Source organism: Arachis ipaensis, chromosome B10 (assembly GCF_059453495.1).
Source record: "Arachis ipaensis isolate K30076 ecotype BB chromosome B10, ASM5945349v1, whole genome shotgun sequence".
NCBI lineage: Eukaryota > Viridiplantae > Streptophyta > Magnoliopsida > Fabales > Fabaceae > Arachis > Arachis ipaensis.
The window spans coordinates 22853928-22877129 of NC_142435.1; the positions used below are offsets into that span (position 1 = coordinate 22853928).

At 41.9% G+C, this 23202-nt stretch overlaps 1 non-coding gene across 1 annotated transcript; it reads left to right on the forward strand.

The window, feature by feature from the left end:
- Window positions 1-429: 429 nt before the first annotated feature.
- Window positions 430-537, forward strand: LOC148579405 (small nucleolar RNA R71). The gene has a single exon (XR_015896209.1). It is a non-coding gene; the product is annotated as a small nucleolar RNA R71 (small nucleolar RNA).
- Window positions 538-23202: the final 22665 nt, after the last annotated feature.

A 23202-nucleotide genomic window follows, 5' to 3' on the forward strand; every position in this document is an offset into this window, starting at 1 on the left:
ATTTCTCCATGAGGGATTATAGGTCTTTCCATATGGTTCACCCATGTAATTCACCTCTGCTATTGCAGGATTTTCAGGATCATAGGCCTCTTCTTCAGAAGGCGCCTCTTGAGTACTGTTGGATGCAGCTTGCATTCCATTCAGACTCTGAGAAATCATATTGACTTGCTGAGTCAATATTTTGTTCTGAGCCAATATGGCATTCAGAGTATCAATTTCAAGAACTCCCTTCTTCTGAGGCGTCCCATTGCTCACATGATTCCTCTCAGAAGTGTACATGAACTGGTTATTAGCAACCATGTCAATGAGTTCTTGAGCTTCTGCAGGCGTTTTCTTTAGGTGAATGGATCCACCTGCAGAAGTATCCAATGACATCTTAGCTAATTCAGACAGACCATCATAGAATATATCCAGGATGGTCCATTCTGAAAGCATGTCAGGAGGACACTTTTTGGTCAGTTGCTTGTATCTCTCCCAAACTTCATAGAGAGATTCACCTTCTTTCTGTTTGAAGGTTTGAACATCCACTCTAAGCTTACTAAGCTTTTGAGGAGGAAAGAACTTGGCTAAGAAAGCCGTGACCAGCTTATCCCAAGAGTTTAGGCTATCTTTGGGTTGAGAGTCCAACCACACTCTAGCTCTGTCTCTTACAGCAAAAGGGAAAAGCATGAGCCTGTAGACTTCAGGATCTACTCCATTAGTCTTAACAGTATCACAGATCTGCAAAAATTCAGTTAAGAACTGAAAAGGATCTTCAGATGGAAGTCCATAGAACTTGCAGTTCTGTTGCATCAGAGAAACTAATTAAGGTTTCAGCTCAAAATCGTTTGCTCCAATGGTGGGGATGGAGATGCTTCTTCCATGTAAATTGGAATTAGGTGCAGTAAAGTCACCAAGCATCCTCCTTGCATTATTATTATTTTCGGCTGCCATCTCCTCTTCCTGTTCGAAAATTTCTGAAAGGTGCTTGCTAGATTGTTGTAATTTAGCTTCTCTTAGTTTCCTCTTCAGAGTCCTTTCAGGTTCTGGATCTGCTTCAACAAGAATATTCTTGTCCTTGCTCCTGCTCATATAAAAAAGAGGGAACAGAAAAATAATAATAATAGGGATCCTTTTTGCCCAGGTATAGAGGTTCCCTTATGTAAGTAGAAGAAGAAAAGAAGAGTAGAAGAAAAGAAGAAGAAAAAATTTGAACTCAGAGAGAGAGAGGGGGTTCGGATTTTTGGTGAGTGAGGAGGAGATGTTAGTAAATAAATAAATAAATAGAAGAAGATGAGAGGGGGAAGTGGATTTTCGAAAATAATTTTTGAAAAAGAGTTAGTGATTTTCGAAAATTAGAAGAAGAAATAAATTAAAATTGAATTTTGAAACAATTAGTTAATTAAAAAGAGTTTTTGAAAAACAGGGAGATATTTTCGAAAATTAGAGAGAGAGTTAGTTAGGTAGTTTTGAAAAAGATAAGAAACAAACAAAAAGTTAGTTAGTTAGTTGAAACAAATTTGAAAATCAATTTTGAAAAGATAAGAAGATAAGAAGTTAGAAAAGATATTTTAAAATCAAATTTTTGAAAAAGATATGATTTTGAAAAAGATAAGTTAAAAAGATATTTTTGAAAAGATATGATTGAAATTAGTTTTGAAAAAGATTTGATTTTTAAAATCACAATTAATGACTTGATTCACAAGAAATCACAAAATATGATTCTAGAACTTAAAGTTTGAATCTTTCTTAACAAGTAAGTAACAAACTTGAAAGTTTTGAATCAAAACATTAATTGATGATGTTATTTTCGAAAATTATGTGATAAAGATAAGAAAAATATTTTTGAAAAATATTTTTAAAATTTTCGAAAATAACTAAGAAAAATGAAAAAGATTTGATTTTTGAAAAAGATTTTGGAAAAGATAAGATTTTTTTTAAATTGAAAATTTGATTTGACTCATAAGAAACAACTAAGTTTTAAAAAGTTTTGAAAAAGTCAACTCAAATTTTCAAAATTTATAGGTGAAAAAGGGAAAGATAATTTTTTTGATTTTTGAATTTTTAATGATGAGAGAGAAAAACATGAAAAAGACTCAATGCATGAAAATTTTGGATCAAAACAATGAATGCATGCAAGAATGCTATGAATGTCAAGATGAACACCAAGAACACTTTGAAGATCATGTTGAACATCAAGAACATATTTTTGAAAATTTTTGTATGCAAAGAAAACATGCAAGACACCAAACTTAGAAATCTTTCATGTTCAGACACTATGAATTCAAGAATGCATATGAAAAACACCATACAACACAAAACAATATAATATGAAGATCAATCAAGAAGGTTTATCAAGAACAACTTGAAGATCATGAAGAATACTATGAATGCATGAATGCAATTTTCGAAAAATGCAAGATGAGTATGCAATTGACACCAAACTTAAAAATTGACTCAAGACTCAAACAAGAAACACAAAATATTTTTTATTTTTATGATTTTATTAATTTTTTTGGATTTTTCGAAAATTATTTGTGAAAAAGAAAAATAAGGATTCCAAAATTTTTAATATGAATTCCAGGAATCTTGCACTCTTAGTCTAAAGCTCCAATCTGAGGGTTAGACATGCCTTAATAGCCAGTCAAGCTTTAGCATGTAAATCAAGTGGATCAGGAACAGCAGCAGGTGGATTAGCAACAACTAGCTTGCTCTTGATAATGTTGGGTTGGAAGCCGCAGTCTAAATGAATTTAGACATGGCTTTACAGCCAGTCAGGCTTCAACATGCTTCATGAAACTCTAGAATTCATTCTTAAAAATTCTGAAGAACATAATAAAAATTTTTGAAAAGAATTTAAATTTTTTTTTTGAAAACGGATGAGAAATTTTTGAAAGATTTTTGAAAAATTTTTGAAAATAAAACAAAAAGAAAATTACCTAATCTGAGCAACAAGATGAATCGTCAGTTGTCCAAACTCGAACATTCCCCGGCAACGGCGCCAAAAACTTGGTGCACGAAATTGTGATCTCAGGCAATGGCGCCAAAAACTCTGTACGCACGTCTTAATAAATTATTTTTCATTCACAACTTCGATACAACTAACCAGCAAGTGCACTGGGTCGTCCAAGTAATAAAACCTTACGTGAGTAAGGGTCGATCCCACGGAGATTGTTGGTATGAAGCAAGCTATGGTCACCTTGTAAATCTCAGTCAGGCGGATATAAAATAGTTATGGAGTTTTCGAAAATAAATAAGAAATAGACAGAAAATAAAGATAGAAATACTTATGTATATCATTGGTGAGAATTTCAGATAAAGGTATAGAGATGCTTTCGTCCCTTTGAAGTTCTGCTTTCCTGCTGTCTTCATCCAATCAGTCCTACTCCTTTCCATGGCTGGCTTTATGTAAGGACATCACCATTGTCAATGGCTACTTTTCATCCTCTCTGTGAAAATGGTCCGATGCGCTTTCACTGCATGGCTAATCATCTGGAGGCATCACCGTGGTCAATGGCTACATCCTATCCTCTTGTGAAAATGGTCCAAATGCTCTGTCACAGCACGGCTAATCATCTGAGGTTCTCGATCATACTGGAATAGGATTCACCCTCCTTTTGCGTCTGTCACTACGCCCAGCACTCGCGAGTTTGAAGTTCGTCACAGTCATTCAATCCCAGAATCCTACTCGGAATACCACAGACAAGGTTTAGACTTTCCGGATTCTCATGAATGCCGCCATCAATCTAGCTTATACCACGAAGATTCTGATTAAGAGATCCAAGAGATAATCATCCAATCTAAGGTGGAACGGAAGTGGTTGTCAGGCACGCGTTCGTGGGGGAATGATGATGATTGTCACGTTCATCACATTCATGTTGAAGTGCGAATGAATATCTTAGAAGCGGAATAAGTTGAGTTGAATAGAAAAACAGTAGTACTTTACATTAATTCATGAGGAACAGCAGAGCTCCACACCTTAATCAATGGAGTGTAGAAACTCTACCGTTGAAAATACATAAGTGAAAGGTCCAGGCATGGCCGAATGGCCAGCCCCCAAAACGTGATCACAGGATCAAAAATACAATCCAGGATGTCTAATACAATAGTAAAAAGTCCAATTTATACTAAACTAGCTATTAGGGTTTACAGAAGTAAGTAATTGATGCATAAATCCACTTCCGGGGCCCACTTGGTGTGTGCTTGGACTGAGCTTGAATGTTACACGTGTAGAGGCTTCTTCTGGAGTTGAACACCAAGTTGTAACGTGTTTTTGGCGTTTAACTCTAGACTGCAGCGTAGAACTGGCGTTCAATGCCCTTTTACGTCGTCTAAACTCGGCCAAAGTATGGACTATTATATATTGATGAAAAGCCCTGAATGTCTACTTTCTAACGCAATTGAAAGCGCGCCATTTTGAGTTCTGTAGCTCCAAAAAATTTACTTTGAGTGTAGGGAGGTTAGAATCCAACAGCATCAGCAGTCCTTCTTCTACCTTTGAATCTGATTTTTGCTCAAGTCCCTCAATTTCAGCCAGAAAATACCTAAAATCACAGAAAAACACACAAACTCATAGTAATGTCCAGAAATATGAATTTAACATAAAAACTAATAAAAACATCCCTAAAAGTAACTAGATCCTACTAAAAATAAACTAAAAACAATGCCAAAAAGCGTATAAATTATTCGCTCATCAACGCTCTGGTAGATGCTTCCTCCGGATATAGATACCTCTCGTTTATGGATGCATACTCGGGATACAACCAAATCCCCATGTATCCACCAGATCAAGAAAAGACCTCATTTTTAACGCCAAAAGCAAATTACTGCTACATCGTAATGCCCTTCGGTCTCAAGAACGCAGGAGCTACTTATCAAAGGCTCATGAATAAAGTCTTCTCAGACCACATTGGAAAGATCATGGAAGTCTATGTGGATGACATGTTGATAAAGACACAAAGCGAAGATACATTATTGTCCGACCTGGCTCAAGTGTTCGACACCATAAAAAAGCACGACATGCGACTTAATCCGGCAAAATGCACCTTTGCGGTAGAAGCAGGCAAATTCCTAGGTTTCATGCTCACACAAAGAGGAATTGAAGCAAACCCGGATAAATGCCAAGCCATACTCAACATGAAGAGCCCGACCTGTGTCAAAGAAGTGCAGCAACTCAACGGGAGATTGGCCGCCCTATCCAGATTCTTAGCAGGGGCAGCGATAAGATCTCTCCCCTTCTATGCTACTTTAAGGAAGGAAAAACAGTTCGAATGGACGACAGAATGCGAACAAGCCTTCCAAGACTTCAAGGAGTTCTTAGGACGACCGCCTATCTTATCTCGACCACGAGAAGGAGAACCACTCGTACTATATCTCGCAGTAGGAAGCCGAGCAATAGCCTCAGCATTAGTCAGAGAAGACGAAAGTGGGCAACAACCCGTCTACTTCATTAGCAAAGCACTACAAGGATCCGAGCTGAACTACCAGAAAATAGAAAAGTTTTCCTATACTCTCATTCTAACATCTCGACGACTTCGCCCATACTTCTAGGCTCACACCATTAAGGTTCGAACCAACCAGCCCATAAAAGGAATATTGCAGAAAACAGATTTAGCAGGCAGAATTTTACAATGGGCAGTCGAGTTATCAGAATTCGACCTCCAATATGAAGCTCGGACGGCTATTAAATCACAGTACCTAGCCGATTTTATCGCAGAATTCACAGATGCCTTGGAGACCCCTACAGAATGGAATCTCTACGTGGACGGTTCTTCAAATAAGACTGGAAGCGGCGCAGGCGTGATAATAGAAAGCAACCAAGGAACCCAAGTTGAGCTCTCCCTCAAGTTCGGATTCCCGGCCTCAAACAACCAGGCGGAATATGAAGCGTTATTAGTCGGTTTGAAGCTGGCTACAGAGGTTGGAGCTAAAAAACTCGACATTTACAGCGATTCACAAGTATTCACCTCACATATAACAGGGAGCTATCAAGCCAAAGATCCCACCATGAAAAAGTATTTGGATAAAACTAAGGAACAGCTCGAACAACTCGGGGAATATAAAATCTACCACATACCCCGCGAGCAAAATGCCCGAGCTGACGCACTCTCAAAACTAGCCAGCACCAAACCAGGGGGCAACAATAGAAGCCTCATCCAGGAAATGCTACAAAGCCCGTCAATATCGGAAGCAGAAAAAATCCTAGCCATCACAAGTCAGGACCAAGGATGGATGACCCCCATAATTAACTACCTCAAAGCAGAGACGCTCCCCACGGAGGAAAAAGAGGCGAAAAGATTAAAAAGGGAGGCACAGTACTACACTATTATAAACAACATCCTGTACAAAAGAGGGATCTCAATACCACTATTTAAATGCGTGCCGATCAACAACACAAAGGAAGTGTTAGAAGAAGTACACGGCGGCATGTGTGGCAATCATCTCGGAGCACGAGCTCTTGCTAAAAAAGTACTTTGAGCGGGATTTTATTGGCCAACCCTACAAAAGAAAGCTATAGAATTTATAAAGACATGTCCACCATGTCAAAAACATGCCAACTTCCACATCGCCCCGCCAGAAGAGCTCATCAGTGTAACCTCGCCCTGGCCATTTGCAAAATAGGGACTTGATCTTCTCGGACCCTTTCCCCAGGGATCAGGACAAGTAAAATTCCTCATAGTCGGAGTAGACTATTTTACAAAATGGATTGAGGCAGAGCCCCTAGACAGCGCCACCGCTCAAAGAAGTCGCAAATTCCTATACAGGAACATTGTCACGAGGTTCGGGGTTCCATACTCCATAACCACAGACAATGACACTCAATTCACAGACGCAGGCTTCAGGAGACTAGTATCCGACTTGAATATAAAGCACCAGTTCACCTCCGTCGAACACCCTCAAGCCAATGGACAGGCCGAAGCTGCCAACAAAGTCATATTGGCAGGGCTAAAACAGAGACTACAAGATGAAAAGGGAGCTTGGGCCGAAGAACTTCCGCAAGTCCTATGGGCATATCGAACGACGCCACACTCCACGACAAATGAATCACCCTTTCGACTAGCATACGGAGTGGAGGCAATGATCTCAGTAAAGATCGAGGAAGGGTCACCCAGAGTAGTCCACTACAATGAAAAGGCCAACTCTCAACTTCAGAAGGAAGAACTCGACCTACTACCTGAAATTCAGGAAAGAGCTCGGATCAGGGAAGAAGCACTAAAACGTCGAATGGCTTCTAGATATAATCAAAAGGTAGTGCCAAGAAGTTTCACGGAGAACGACCTCATCCTAATCCGAAATAATATTGGAACAACTCGACCAGGAGAAGGAAAGTTGGCAGCAAACTGGAAAGGACCCTACCGAGTTGTAAAAGTACTCGGAAAGGGCTACTACAGACTGTCCGAACTCGATGGACGAGAGCTCCCCAGATCATGGCACGCCTACAACCTAAGAAGATATTCTACAAGATTTCAAGACGCATTAATCTGAAGTATTCATCGTCCGATTATAAAGCAACAGATCGGCAGAAAGTGAAAAAATAATTTCACTGCACGATCACGATAAAGATAACCGTCTGATAAAGGTGAAAACGCGATTCACCCAAAGGACAATATAGAGATGACAACCACTTTCTACAAATTGGCAAAGATGAACACAGAATAATGTAAGAAGTTATCGAAAGTGATCTAAAAAAGAACCTGACGAGGTCTTACGGATTGCTAAAATAATAACTTAAAGACTGGCCGACATTAAGAAGTCAGACTAAGTCAACCCAAGTTATAAGTAAACCCTGGAAAGAGGTCTGGCCAACCCTATTAAAGAGGATTACTTTAACTTAGAAGGGCCCGACATAACAAAGTCAGCCCAAAACTAAAAAGTTATACAAGTAGTCCCTGAAAGAGACCTGACACAGGTCCAAAAAAGAGGACTACAAAAATAACTTAAAGGAGACCGGTATAACGAAGTCGGACTCCTACTACTAAAAAGTTATTTGCAAAAATAACTTAAAGGAGACCGATATAACGAAGTCGGACTCCTACTACTAAAAAGTTATTTACAAAAATAACTCAGAAGAGACCGACGTAACAAAGTCGGACTCCTACTACTAAGAAGTTATAAAAGTAATCCCTGAAAGAGACCTGACGAAGGTCCAAGAAAGAGGACTACAAAAATAACTTAAAGGAGACCGACATAATGAAGTCGGACTCCTACTACTAAGAGTAATCCCTGAAAGAGACCCGACGAAGGTCCAAAAAAGAGGACTATAAAAATAACTTAAAGGAGACCGACATGACGAAGTCGGACTCCTACTACTAAAAAGTTACAAACAATAAAGCAAATCCGAAGAGGACAAGCAACAGGGTTCCAACATACTCAGAAAACAAAAAAGATACCAAGTTAAGTGCAAAAGCATGATATAATCTACAAAGTTATAAAGCTTCAGAGGCCACCAAAATCTACCTCAAAAGCTGGAAAGTTACTTTTGTTGGTCAACACAAAAAGTTGCTAGGCAAGCAATGAGAAAGTACCAGCAGTTAACAAAACATAAAGAGTTTAAAAATCCCACAAGCCGGGCCAACTATGTAAATATCCAGAATAAAAGGGCTAAGGGTCAGAAGACTTTCTAGCAGCATCAGTCCGAGGAGACGGAAGGCGAGTCTGGAGAGGAACAGCATCCACGGTACCATCATCCCGGTTTAAGATCTAGCAGTCAAGATCAGATGCGGGAGGGCCGACCTCGGCAGGAACAGCAGGAGTTGACACCTTGGCAGAGGACACAGGGGGAGGTTCAATATCATCATCATCCTCATCATCAGGGACAATCTTGCCATCCCTGACAACGTTGTCTAGGCTAAAGAGGGTCAGGTCGGCCTCGGGAGCAATAACCCGAACTTGTTCCTTCAGGTTCTCATAGGCAGCAGTTACACTACCAACGAGATGACCTTGGAGCTCGGAGTAGTCAGCTCGGGCACTCTCCAACTCCTCCCTCAGGCACAACACCTCCCGGTAAGATGTCACGTAACTATCCTTATGCCTCATAGTCGTGTCCTCGACCAACCTCACAGAAGGCGCCAGAGAGATGGAACTCGCCTTCTCGTTCTCCAAATCTTTTTCCAACTTGGCCACCTTCACTTCAAGCTCCTCCTTCAAGCATTTCATCCGATTAAACTCCTGTTTGGCCTCCTGCATAAAAGCTTTAGTGGCATGGAGAGGAAGACTTTGAGCAATTCGATATAGGGCCGCTCCCATGTGTGCCATCTTGACACTACTCCGAGTTATATAATCAAAATGATGAAGAAGCGACACGTCATCCATAGGGAGGACACCATAAGGGCCGATTTGTTGATCTACATATTCGACTGCATCAAAGTTAGGAGCATCAAGGTCGAAAGGCTCAATCGTTTTTTGCTTTTTACTAGGAGGAGCACTAGAAGCTGCAGCAGAAGACTGGGGAGGCTCCACCGGACGAACCCGAGGAGTGGGGATCACCTTCCTCGGACCGGGAGAACTCGGCACAAGCGGCTTTATTGAAACTTGCGAAGATCCCTCCCCAGCCGTCTTGGCCGAGATGTTTCGAGCAGCAGTTTCTTTTTTCGCCTTCTTGTAGGCCTTCATGGAATCATTATTTTTCGACATCTCTGAAAATACAGAATCAACCACAAAAGACAAGTTATAACATAGGAGAAGAAAAGCTCAAAAGCAAGTATAAAAACAAGTCAGACAGTACCCAAAGCAGTTCGAACCAAAGATAGGTCACTCAAGAATCTCTTCGTATCCAGATGGGGAGGTTTCCCCCACAAATCTTCAAGAACAACTAAAAAGGCCCTCTCAACCTCATTAAGCATCTCCCATGTATAACGTGGCACTCTCACATTCTTTTGCCACTCTAGAGGAAAAGCAGGCTCATCATTTTCATCAAGAAAAAAGGGGCGGACTCCCTCAACAGCACGAACTCGGAAGAAATAGTTCTTAAAATCTTTAAATGACTCATCATACATGGCAAAAACTTTATGCCCCTGGGCCGATCTGAAAGAGACCCAGGAAGCTTTCTTTTTGGAGGAACCTCCGGGCTTGGCCGAGACGAAAAGATAAAGGAAAAGAGTTTCAGAAGGTGTTATGCCTAACTCTTGGCAAAGCAGTTGAAATATTTTGATAAAACCCCAGGAATTCGGGTAAAGCTGGGACGGAGCAATGTTACATGACCACAACAGATCGGTTTCAAAAGCAGTAAAAGGAAAAGTAACGTTTAATTGGCTAAAGAAGTATTCATAAGCATAGAAGAAGGGACGCTCCCCCTCGATGGAAGTCGGAAAACAAACTCTCTCATCAGAATCAGGGGCAACAAGCTCATAATACCCCTCACGAGCACTGTTACCACAAATCCTATGGCGCTTCCTCAGCTCTGTGCAAAATTCAGCATCCACAACAGAAATACACAACAAGACAAGGGAGTCCAGCCAATCGGACATCCCCTCGGGAATTCTGGAAGACATCTCTACAATGTTATTACGAGAAGAGATAAGGCCAACTAATCCTACAAGTAAGAAAAGAAGATGGGATTACTAAAAACATCTCGGACAAGGGAGAAAACAACTTAATACGATACAGGCGAACACACAGAAAAAGGAAAACCCCAAGACTCAAACCAAAGTCCTAGGGCATCCTTTTGGAGGCAATAATAAAGCAAGGTTTCTAGTAAAAATCTACTTCTCGCACCCTAGCATCTCTCAAAACAAGAAAAGAAGGCTTCAAACAGCAAGCATTTTCCATCAGAATAAAACACAAAAGTCTTCAAAAACATTGCCTTACAGAAACCATCCCCAAACATCAAGTACACCAAGAGGAAACCATCAAAAATGCAAACTTTTTTGGAATCAGGCAAAGCAACCGTCAAATAAAGCAAGAAACAGATACGGATTCTTCTGGATAAATGGTATCAGAACAGAAACAACAAAGAACATGCAAAGCATTAAAGCAAAAGCAAAAAAGGATCATGCAGAAGATAAAGAAAACTCCCAGAAACGCACATTTCAACAACAACAGGACACAATGAAAACAGAAAGATCTAAACTTTTCTCTAAAGGAGGATCAAAATCAAAACCTCATCACAAAGACAAAAGCAAAGCACGAAACGGGACTAACCTGGAGGCGAAAGAAGCTTCGAGGGGAAAAATGGAGGTGCAGAAATGGAAGCTGCCCAGAAAACCGCCGAGCGACGTCGCAACGCAAGAAAAGCAGAAATATGGGCAAAAGGCAGAGAGCGAGAGAACAAAGGAAGAAATTGCGGAGAAGTTATGAAAAGAGTGAAGGAGAGAAACCGTTTCTGGGTTTTCAAAAATCAAAATAAAGAGCCAAAGGGAAACGGGGCAATTAATGTTAAAATTAATGAAAACATTAAACCCTCGCACGTTCCCAAAGCGCCGATATTAAAGCGCGCACTTTTAGAGGAAAAATGTTCTACATTCAAAAAGCTCTACAAAGAAAGGAATCGACAAAAGTGCTCGAGTTTGGCTTCGCTATAAGGAGTTCGAAGTCAAAAAACTCGACCTCAAAGCAGAAGACCGAGCTCAAGCAGGGGCACTGTTCATACCCTGGGTCGAGCTGTCCGACCCGGGATGTTTAGCGACATGGCGACCGACCTCTTCAGGTCCGACTATCCGATCTCTTCTTAAAGAGATCGGCCAAATCGACAGGAAAGCCCAATAAAGGGCCCGAATAGAGGAACACGACCCAAATCCAAAGGTAGTCCAAGCCTATAGAGATAAAGGCGGTTCCCTCGAAGATAAGCTGACTTCACTCAAAATAAGATAAGATAAGACCTGATAACTAACTCATCTTATCAGAAAGGTCAGCCCACACCACTACAAATACACTGGAGCACCCAGGTATAACTCATACTCTGATTCTACATAAAACCTGCTTAATACCCGTGCTAACTTAAGCATCAGAGTCTCTTGCAGGTACCCCCACCCTCTGGTGACCAAGGATCAGCAGTGCAGCAAGTCCAACAAGTCAGACACAACAGCTCCGGCCGCCACCAGCCAGCCGGACACGCCATCTCCAACCAGTACAAAAGATCTCATCCGAGATCGACCTCCAGTTTCAGGTAACCCTCGGAACAGAATCTGTTTTTCACTTTCTGTCGATCTGTTGCTTTATAATCGGACGATGAATGCTTCAGATTAATGCGTCTTGAGAATTTGTAGAATATCTAAAATATATTTTATTCAAAAGAAAGTGCAAATATATACATGTTGGAGTTTTTCATCCTTTTAAGTCGGATAATTTCTGGATCTCAACTTGGTACCTCATTAAAAATCTTTTCAGGAAAAAGAGTGCATCCTACGATGAAATCTTTTACCTTCTCTAGCTATAGTACCTTCTTAGGTTGTAGGCGTGCCACGATCTGGGAAGCTCTCGTCCATCGAGTTCGGACAGTCTGTAGTAGCCCTTCCCAAGTACTTCTATGACTCGGTAGGGTCCTTTCCAGTTTGCTGCCAACTTTCCTTCTCCGGGTCGAGTTGTTCCAATATCATTTCGGATTAGGATGAGATCATTCTCCGCGAAACCTCTTGGCACTACCTTTTGATTATATCTTGAAGCCATTCGGCGCTTTAGCGCTTCTTCCCTGATCCGAGCTCTTTCTTGGATTTTCGGAAGTAGTTCGAGCTCTTCTCTTTGAAGTTGAGAGTTGGCTTCTTCATTATAGTGGACTACTCTAGGCGACCCGTCCTCGACCTCTACTGGGATCATTGCCTCCACTCTGTACGCTAATCGAAATGGTGATTCGTTTGTGATGGAATGTGGCGTAGTTTGATATGCCCATAGGACCTGTGGAAGTACTTCAGCCCAAGCTCCCTTCGCATCTTGCAGTCTCTGTTTCAATCCAGCCAATATGACTTTGTTGGCAGCTTCGGCTTGCCCATTGGCTTGAGGATGTTCGACGGAGGTGAACTGGTACTTTATGTTCATGTCGGCTACTAATTTCCTGAAGCCTGCATCTGTGAATTGAGTGCCATTGTCTGTGGTGATGGAGTATGGAACCCCGAACCTCGTGACAATATTCCTATATAGGAACTTCTGGCTTCTTTGAGCAGTGGCGTTGGCTAGGGGCTCTGCCTCAATCCACTTTGTGAAATAGTCTACTCCGACTATGAGGAATTTGACTTGTCCTGATCCCTGGGGAAAGGGTCCGAGAAGATCGAGTCCCCATTTTGCAAATGGCCAAGGCGAAGTTACGCTGATGAGCTCTTCTGGTGGGGCGATGTGAAAGTTGGCATGTTTCTGGCATGGTGGGCATGTCCTTACAAACTCTGTAACTTCCTTTTGTAGAGTTTGGCCAATAAAATCCCGTCCGGAGTACTTTTTTTGTGAGAGCTTGTGCTTCGAGATGATTACTACAAATGTCACTGTGTACTTCCTCTAAAACTCCCCTTATGTTGGAGGTCGGCACACATTTTAGTAGTGGTATCAAAATCCCTCTTTTATATAGGGTGTTGTTTATGATTGTGTAGTATTGAGCCTCCCGTTTTAACCTCTTTGCCTCCTTCTCATTTGTGGGGAGTATTTCTGTTTAGAGGTAATTAATTATGGGGGTCATCCATCCTTGATCCTGACTTGTTATGGCTAGGACTTTTTCCTCTTCCGAGATTGATGGATTCTGCAGCATTTCCTGGATGAGGCTTCTATTGTTGCCCCCTGGTTTGGTGCTGGCTAGTTTTGAGAGTGCATCAGCTCGGGCATTTTGTTCGCGGGGTATGTGGCCGATCTTATATTCCCCGAGTTGTCCGAGCTGTTCCTTGGTTTTATCCAAATACTTTTTCATGGTGGGATCTTTGGCTTGGTAGCTCCCTGTTATTTGTGAAGTGACTACTTGCGAGTCGCTGAAGATGTTGAGTTTTTGAGCTCCAACCTCCTTAGCCAGCTTCAAACCAGCTAGTAACGCTTCATATTCCGCCTGGTTGTTTGAGGCCGGGAACCCAAATTTGAGGGAAAGCTCAACTTGGGTTCCTTGGTTGCTTTCTATTATCATACCTGCGCCGCTTCCAGTCTTATTCGAGGACCCGTCCACGTAGAGATTCCATTCTGTGGGGTTTCCAGGGTATATGTGAATTCTGCAATGAAGTCGGCCAAGTACTACGATTTGATGGCTGTCCGAGCTTCATATTGGAGGTCGAACTCGGATAACTCGACTGCCCATTGTAAAATTCTGCCTGCTAAATCTGTTTTCTGCAATATCCATTTTATGGGCTAGTCAGTTCGAACCTTAATGGTGTGAGCCTGGAAGTACGGGCGAAGTCGTCGAGATGTTAGTATGAGAGCATAGGCAAACTTTTCTATATTTTGGTAGTTCAGCTCGGATCCCTGCAGCGCTTTACTAATGAAGTATACAGGTTGTTGCACTTTGTCGTCCTCTCGAACTAGTGCTGAGGCTACTGCCCGACTTCCTACCGCAAGGTACAATACGAGTGGTTCTTCCTTTCGTGGTCGAGTTAGGATAGGTGGTCGTCCCAAGAAACTTTTGAAATCCTGGAAGGCTTGCTCGCATTCCATTGTGCATTCGAAGTTCTTTCCTTTCCTTAGAGTGGCATAGAAAGGAAGGGATCTTATCGCTGATCTCGCTAGGAACCTGGACAAGGCTGCCAACCTCCCGTTGAGTTGTTGTACTTCTTTGACACAAGTTGGGCTCTTCATGTTGAGTATGGCCTAGCATTTATCCAGATTTGCCTCAATTCCTCTTTGTGTGAGCATAAAACCCAAGAACTTGCTTGCTTCTACTGCAAAAGTGCATTTTGCGGGATTGAAGCGCATGTCATGCTTCCTTATAGTGTCGAACACTTGGGCCAGGTCGGACAATAATGTCTCTTCACTTTGTTTCTTTATTAACATGTCGTCCAGTAGACTTCTATGATTTTTCTGATATGATCTGAAAAGACTTTGTTCATTAGCCTTTGATATGTAGCTCCCACATTCTTGAGACTGAAAGGCATTACAATGTAGCAGTAATTTGCTTTTGGCGTCAAAAATGAGGTCTTTTCTTGATCTGGTGGATACATGGGGATTTGGTTGTATCTGGAATATGCATCCATAAACAAGAGGTATCTATATCCGGATGAAGCATCTACCAGAGCGTCGATACTTGGGAGTGGGTAAGGATCTTTCGGGCAGGCTTTGTTGAGATCGGTGTAGTCGGTGCACATTCGCCATTTCCCATTTGACTTCTCTTATGAATCCTGCCTCCAGTAGTGCTTGTACCTGATCTTCCACAGCTTAGGATCGTTCTAGCCCAAGTTTTCTACGTCTCTGCTATACTGGCCGAGATCCTGGATAGACCGCTAACTTGTGACTCATTAGCTTGGGGTCCATGCCTGACATGTCTGCGGCTTTCCATGCGAAGAAATGACATTATCTCGTAAGAACTGTACTAGTAATTCTTTTGCGTCTCCCTTCAGGATCATGCCGATATTAGTTGTTTTGTCCGAGGTATCCCCGATCTAGACTTTCTCTATTTCTCCTTCGGGTTGTGGACGTAGTTCTTCTCGTCTCTGAACTCCACCAAGCTCAATTGTATGGAAATCTTCTCCTCTGCCTCTGAGGTTTAGACTTTCGTTATAACAGCGGCGTGCCATCTTTTGATCTGTTTTTATTGTAGCTATCCCTTCTGTAGTTGGGAATTTCATGCATAGATGTGGAGTTGAGACTATTGCGCCGAGTTGATTTAGTGTTGTCCGACCGATTAGGGCATTGTAGGCTAAACTCATGTTGACCACGATGTAGTCTATCATGAGTGTTCTGGATTGGTTCCCTTTTCCGAAGGTTGAATGTAGTGACACGTATCCCAGCGGTTGTACTGAGGTATCTCTCAGTCCGAACAGGCTGTTAGGGTATGCTCTAAGCTCCTTTTCTTCTAAGCCGAGCTTGTCGAAGGCAGTTTTGAATAAGATATCGGAGGAGCTCCCTTGGTCTATTAATGTGCGGAGGAGATTGGCGTTTGCCAGTATGATGGTGATGACCATGGGGTCGTCATGTCCTGAGATGATACCGGATGCATCTTCTTTGGTGAATGTGATTGCAGGGATGTCGGGAGCTTCCTCCTTTCCTTCAACATGATATACTTCTTTGAGATATCTTTTGCGGGATGATTTGGAGATTCCTCCTCCTGCAAATCCTCCGTGTATCATATGGACATGTCTTTCTGGTGTACGAGGTGATCGCTCGATTCGTCCGACATCTTCACCCATTCTTCTCTTTCTTTGATCATCATCTCGGGTGGCTAGAAACCGATCTAGTTTTCCTTTTCTTACTAATTTTTCTATGATGTTTTTTAAGTCGAAGCATTCGTTGGTGGAATGCCCTCGGACTCGGTGATATTCATAGTATTCGTTCCGATTTCCTCCTCCTCTTTTGCCTTTGAGTGGTCGAGCTGGGAGTATCTTTTCCGTATGGCAGACTTCTTTGTTGACATCTATCAGGGATACCCTAAGAGATGTGTAATTATGATATTTTTTTATTTTCTCCCCTTGTCGATCTTCCTTCTTTTTGGATTCTTTATCTTTGTCTTGGTAGGAGAATCCAGATTTTGAGGTTTCTCCCAACCGAGAGTTTTCTTCCATGTTGATATATTTTTCCGCTCGCTCCTGCACCTCATCCAGGGATGTGGGATATTTCTTCGATATAGATTGGCTGAAAGGTCCCTCTCGTAGGCCATTGATGAGGCCCATGATGGCGGCCTCTATTGGCAAGCTTTGTATGTCTAGGCACGTTTTGTTGAATCTCTCCATGTAGTTGCGAAGACTTTTTCCGATCTCCTTGCCTGATTCCTAGTAGACTGGGGGCGTGCTTGGCCTTGTCTTTTTGGATGGAGAATCTGGCCAGAAATTTTTTGGCTAGGTCGTCAAAGCTTGAGATGGACTTACGAGGTAAGTTGTCGAACCATCTAATTGCTGTCTTCGTGAGGGTCGTTGGAAAAGCTTTGTAGTGAACAACGTCCGAGGCGTCGGTGAGGTACATTCTGCTTCTGAAGTTGCTGAGGTGATGGTTGGGATCTGTAGTGCCATCATACAGAGTCATATCCGGGAGTTTGAAGTCCTTAGGAATTTTAGTTTTCATGATGTCCCTAGTGAATGGATCTTGATCTTTGCGTGAATTGTCCTCAGGGGTGGTCCGGGTAGCCTTTGCTTTGAGATCGGCTTCGAGTTGTAGGATTTTATCTTCTAGCTCTCGACGTCGCTTTACCTCTCTTTGTAGATCCTTGCCAACTTCTCGTTGATGCTGAATTTCTTTTTCAAGTTGCTTTAGGCGATCTTGAAGCGCTTCTATTACTCCCGGATGTGATGAGTTTTTGTCTCCGTTAGATTCCGGAGTATCTTTTGGTGTAGCGTCCGCATTTTTGTGCGGCGTTCTGTCCTCTAGATCTGAATCATGGTCGTTGTCATGGTCGTTTGCCATGATGATGGGATGACTTCCAGGTCCCCGGCAATGGCGCCAATGTTCCGAGGGTTACCTGAAACTGTAGGCCGATCTCGGATGAGATCTTCTATACTGGTCGGAGATGACGTGTCCGGCTGGCTCGTGGCGGCCGGAGCTGTTGTGTCCGACTTGTTGGACTGGCTGCACTTCTGATCCTTGGTCACCGGAGGGTGGGGGGTACCTGCAAGAGACTCTGATGCTTAAGTTAGCACGGGTATTAAGCAGGTTTATTGTAGAATCAGAGTATGAGTTATACCTGGGTGCTCCAGTGTATTTATAGTGGTTGTAGAGTGACCTTTCTAGATAAGATAAGTTAGTTATCTTATCTTATCTTTATCTTTGAGTTGAGGTTAGCTTATCTTCAAGGGAACCGCCCTTATCTCTATAGGCTCGAACGGCCTTTGGATTTGGGTCTTCCTCTATTTGGGCCCTTTATTGGGCTTTCCTGTCGATTTCAAAACAGCAGTGAACAATTGTAAATTAAAGTAAATTCAGAGAGATTCAAACTGAAGAAATTCAAAGAAAGTGATTCATCAGGGATCAGAGATATCATAATCCAACTGAATCAAATGGGTCTCAACTCCTTTCTCAATCATATGAGTAGATCTATGGCAGATTGAAATTGATTGGATCCCAATTCCTTGGTAATCCAATCTCTCTAATCATAATCAATCTTGCCAATTCCTTGATCTAATTGTCATGAGAAGAGTTAGAGCACGTTCTCTTATCCATAAGCCACACAAATTCTCAAAATCTCAATTCCTTCTGAATGGTGTTAGTTAAGAGAATTGTGAAAGATAGAGCTCTAATTCTAATGCAAGTGATTTCCCTTACGAAGCTCACACAAGCATTCAGTTGAATTAAACCCCCTTCTGGAGTGAATAATTCACAATCAAAACAGAATTTATCCTATAGCTACCCAAGCGGAGTGAGAAGAAGAAGAATTTCATTGATTCATTGTGATTACAATAGAGCTCCTCCCCCTAATGAATTTGGGATTTATTTCATTATTACTCAAGTAAAAACAAAAAAAAATAGAAAATGCAAAAGAGTTACAAAAGAGAAAATACAAATAAAATTAAGTGCAGAGTTTCCCAATTTGGGTCTCTGACTCCCTAGCCTCCCAGATCTCTCTCTAACTCCCTTTCTAAATTAAATTCTCCTCTATTTATACACTTTCCAATTCAGTCTTCAAGTCCTTGGATTGGGCTTCTTTTTTGCCTCTATTGAAGAAAGCTAGAATGGGTCTTAGTGAGGTTGAAGAGGGGCATTTGGTAATTCATGTTCATGATCTGCATGGGTGCTTAATTGCCTTGGAGCTGGTGTCAATGTTGGTGCTCAACGTTTGCCAGAAAATGTTGAGTCAAACATTCTTTTGAAAAAAGTGAGTGTTGGGGCCAACGTTTGACTCAACGTTGGTGCACCAACAATTTTTCATTCACGCGTGCGCGTCGCCCACGCGTACGCGTGAAAATAACGTTTTGCGCGTGTGCGTTGCTCACGCGTTTGCGAGGATGGCTAAAATTTCATCCACGCGTACGCGTCACGAACGCGGCCGCATCAATGCAATTTTCCAAACTCCAAATTTTGGCTTCTCATCGAGGGCGTTGGAGGTAGCGTTTGAGGCAACGTTTGATTCCCAACGCTCTCTTAGTCAAGCGTACGCGTGACTCACGCGTACGCGTGAATGGTCAATTTCGCCGGTTCATCCGTGCGCGTAGCTCATGCGTTCACGAGAATTACACTTTCACGCGTACGCGTCACCCAAAATTTCTCAGCTCCAGATTTTGAAAATTATCGAAGACGTTGGAGGTAATGTTGGTTCACCAACGTTCCCTCCAACATTGGCACCCATTTTACCAGAACATTGCCTGAACGTTGGTGGACGAACATTGGCCACCAACGTTGCATCCCCCTTTCTCCTCCAACGTTACTTCCTCTGCTTCTTCCTCTGCTTCTTTCTTGCTTCTCTTCACCTATCATCAATCAAAATATTGCATCAAAGTTTGCCATAATCACAAGGTTTTGTATCATTCATAATAATCACATAAATCTTGCATAAATCTCATGAAAATGCACCAATTTAACCATGTTTGATTGAGCTAAGATATGTATGAGTTTCCAATCCAATTGCTTACTTATTGCTCAAGAAAGTACATAAAACCTAATGAAAACATATAAAAAATGCATGTGAAACTAGCCTAAGATGACTTGTCATCAATTATATATGCATGTTTGACTGAAATAAAAAGTATTTCTGATTTTTCAAAGAAAATAGCGATACGGTTTCGAGTTAAAAGCTCATATGTTATTATTAAATATATGTCAGTCGTCGTAATATTCTCGCTATCAGAGTGGCACAGCCGGAAGTATGACATTCTGATAGTGAGGATGTTACAAGTTTAGTTCATTATGTGGATTCATGAATTTCAGTTGAAGATAACCTTCCTGATGGTTTGGCCTAACTACCAAAGAAAGAAGAACACGGTTTAATGATTAAACTATAAGATTACCATTTTCAAACCATATTGGTTTAAACAACCGGCAACTGAAGAAATGGTAGCAGAGAGTATTTCGGCTCCAAATCAAGTTTAAAATATTCTACTAAGCTAATTCAACCAAGAAAAGCTAGTAGTAAAGATTTTATAGATGATTTTAACTCAGCGGTCATATTCATCATTATTAATACGATTTTCGGCTTAGGGAACGTTTTTATCTTTCACGACATATCTATTCATTTTACTCATCTAATCTAAATCCACCTTATAATATATGATAAGGTGATTCTCAGACATTTATCGAATTCTCATCACAGAATTTTTGAGAATAAATTCTGTGGAGAAACGGAGTGTTACAGTTCGCATTCATAATAATCTGATGTCTTAGAAAAATATTATGCACCAAAGAGTTCATCTAGTATCTTTTCAATGGTGGGAATATGAAATTTGTCCTTTACATTTATAGCATTAAGTGCCTGATAGATAACACAAAAGCGCCAACTTCCGCCCTTTTTCCTTACTAACAACATGGGGTTGGAAAAAGAGCTTTAACTCTCCCTTATCACTCCCAATTCAAGCATCCCATTACTTGACTAGTGAGGCCAATGCTAAGCTCACCATGTGATCTTCACCATTTGATCTTAACTTGCATTTTCTTGACTATGGTCCATTCACTTGTAATTATTGGTACATTCCACTAGTGTGACCCTTTTAATTTGGAACTGCTTTCAACTTGCTTTTGGGTTACACAAAGTGCATGTTTCACATCTTTCAACACCAATTATTACAATTTTAGTGACCTTGTGCATAGTTGATGACTTGTTTCCCTCTTATATGCTTTTATGCACAAATTCTTATTTAATCATCAATGACTGCATCTACTTGGCTTAATTGTTTATATCCTGCTATATCTGTTTTTCAGGATGGCTGACAGAGGGAAGGCCAAAGTTACCTCTAGAAAGAGGAAGACACCTCCTGCCCCCACTCTTTCTCCTTTTGCCAACTATGCTAAAAACCCTTTTTCAAAGAAGGATAAGGCGGATCAACAGCTACCACCTACCGATACCGACAGGTTTCCTAACCTGTATTGTGAGCTTCGCTTCCCCAACTATTGGAAGAAGAATTTGAACATTGAGAAGAAACTGGCCCTTCCCACAGACCTCAAGCCATCCATGGAGGCCCGCATTCAGGGGCTGGGTCTAGGTTTTGTTGACAGAGAGTTGGGTCAGGTGAACACATCCTGGGTCAAGGAATTTTACTGCAATTTCTTTAGAGGGACCCTTGATTCAGTTCATCTGCGAGGCGGTCAGATACTGGTTACAGAGGCTGTGATTGAGGATATCCTCCACTGTCTACCCAGGACTGGTGACACATGTGCCTATCAGCAGGCGGAGATAGCAATGAACGCTATGACCTTTGACTATGATGCCTTGCGATGTGTCATTGCCACCCCGGATGCCCCTTGGGTAATGGATGCTGATAACAGGAAACCCAAAGGGATGCTGTTTGCTCATCTGTCGAGAGAGGCTCGAACATGGCAGCACATCTTTGCCTCCTATGTCATGCCTACCACATATTTCACTGAGATTCCGATCGACATACTCGTCCTGATCGGGTGTGTGATGGAAGGGAAGGAGGTCTACTTCCCCCGACTGATCCAGAGGTACATGTGGCGGGCACATATCCGTGGCTTACTCCCGTTTCCCACTCTGGTCACTAGGATGGCTGAGCTTGCCGGTGCTCCTTGGAGACAGGATGACGTATCACCACCACCTCCGGACGATGGTGAGGAGGACGTTATTCCGTGGGGGACATGGGTGCATGAGAAGCCCCCATCCCGGCGTGCTTCTAGAGCCCGAGTCTGAGCATTACCAACAGCCGCTCCCTCTTCCTCCTCCGCAACAGCAGGACCCTCAGCACCAGCAGCAGCAGCACCACCACCTGCACCCCAGCTGACATATCTTGTGGTGCAACATCTCTTCCGCTTTATGGAGCGGAGTGAGCGCCGTATCATGCGACGCCTTGACAGGATAGATCAGATGTTCATCGCACTGGGCGTTGAGTTGCCCCCTCTCCCCGACTCTTCCGCATCTGAGGAAGAGCAGCATGAGGAGGCGCCAGCTCATCCAGAGGCCCCTCCTGAGACACAGGCCCTCCCAGAGGCTCAGCAGCCCCATGAGGAGCCCCAGCCTCAGCCCCAGCAGCCTGATGCGACCGTTGACCCCCATTCTGAGCCCGAGCCGTAGCATCGAGGACGATGCTTCCTTCTAAGTGTGGGGAGGTCACCGTTGTCACCGTCGGTGGATAGCTCTTTTGTGGTGAACATTTTTCTTTTCTTTTCAGACATTTATCTTTTAGTTTATGATATTTTGCCTTATTTTGCACTTTTTGGACTATTGTATATATCAGTATTGTGGATACTTTTGTTTAGCTTGTTGAATTGCACTTTTAGTTATTAGTTGTGATATGGAAAAATGTGGACTATTGAGCTTAGTTTACCTTGTTGCATGAGCAGTTTGTGCTGATTGAAAAAGGGGATAAACTAAAGAATTTTTAGAATTTCTCAATCACAACATTACATTAAGAATAAGCTTAGTCAAACAATGAGATTTTTCAAGGAATTTATCTATAGGGCATCACCCCAATTGATTAGAAACTTTTGATGAACTTGCTTGAATTTTATATTTTGTGAAGCATGTTTTGAGCTAAGAACACACAACCTGTGAGATTGTGAGCTTGATTATATGGTTACACTATTTAACCATGATTTTTCCTCTTGTGTGTTTTCTTCTCTATGATTGTAATCTCTGCTTTGCTTCATTCTATATGTCCATTGTTTAGTGTATATTCATGCATACATATGATTGAGGCCATCATTTGTTATTAGCTCACTTATCCCAAAAAAGCCTACCCTTTCATTTACCTTTGTTTGCCACTTTGAGCCTTTTTAACCTCCAATTATTCTCTATGTTACCACATCACTAGCCTTAAGCGGAAAAACAAGTAATTACCCCAATTGAATCTTTGGTTAGCTTAAGATAGAGATTGTGTGTCAATTAAGTGTGGGGAATGTGGGAACTTGGGTTGATGAGAGTGTGTAGTATTTTATTGACAATTATTGAGAATTTGGGTGCTACTCATGTGAAATTATGAAAACCATATGCATTGATTTACTATGCATAAAAAAAATGTTTTGGTCTAGGGGAATGAAACCACCCCAATGTTAAGTTCAATAAAAAGATCAATGCATATGAGATGA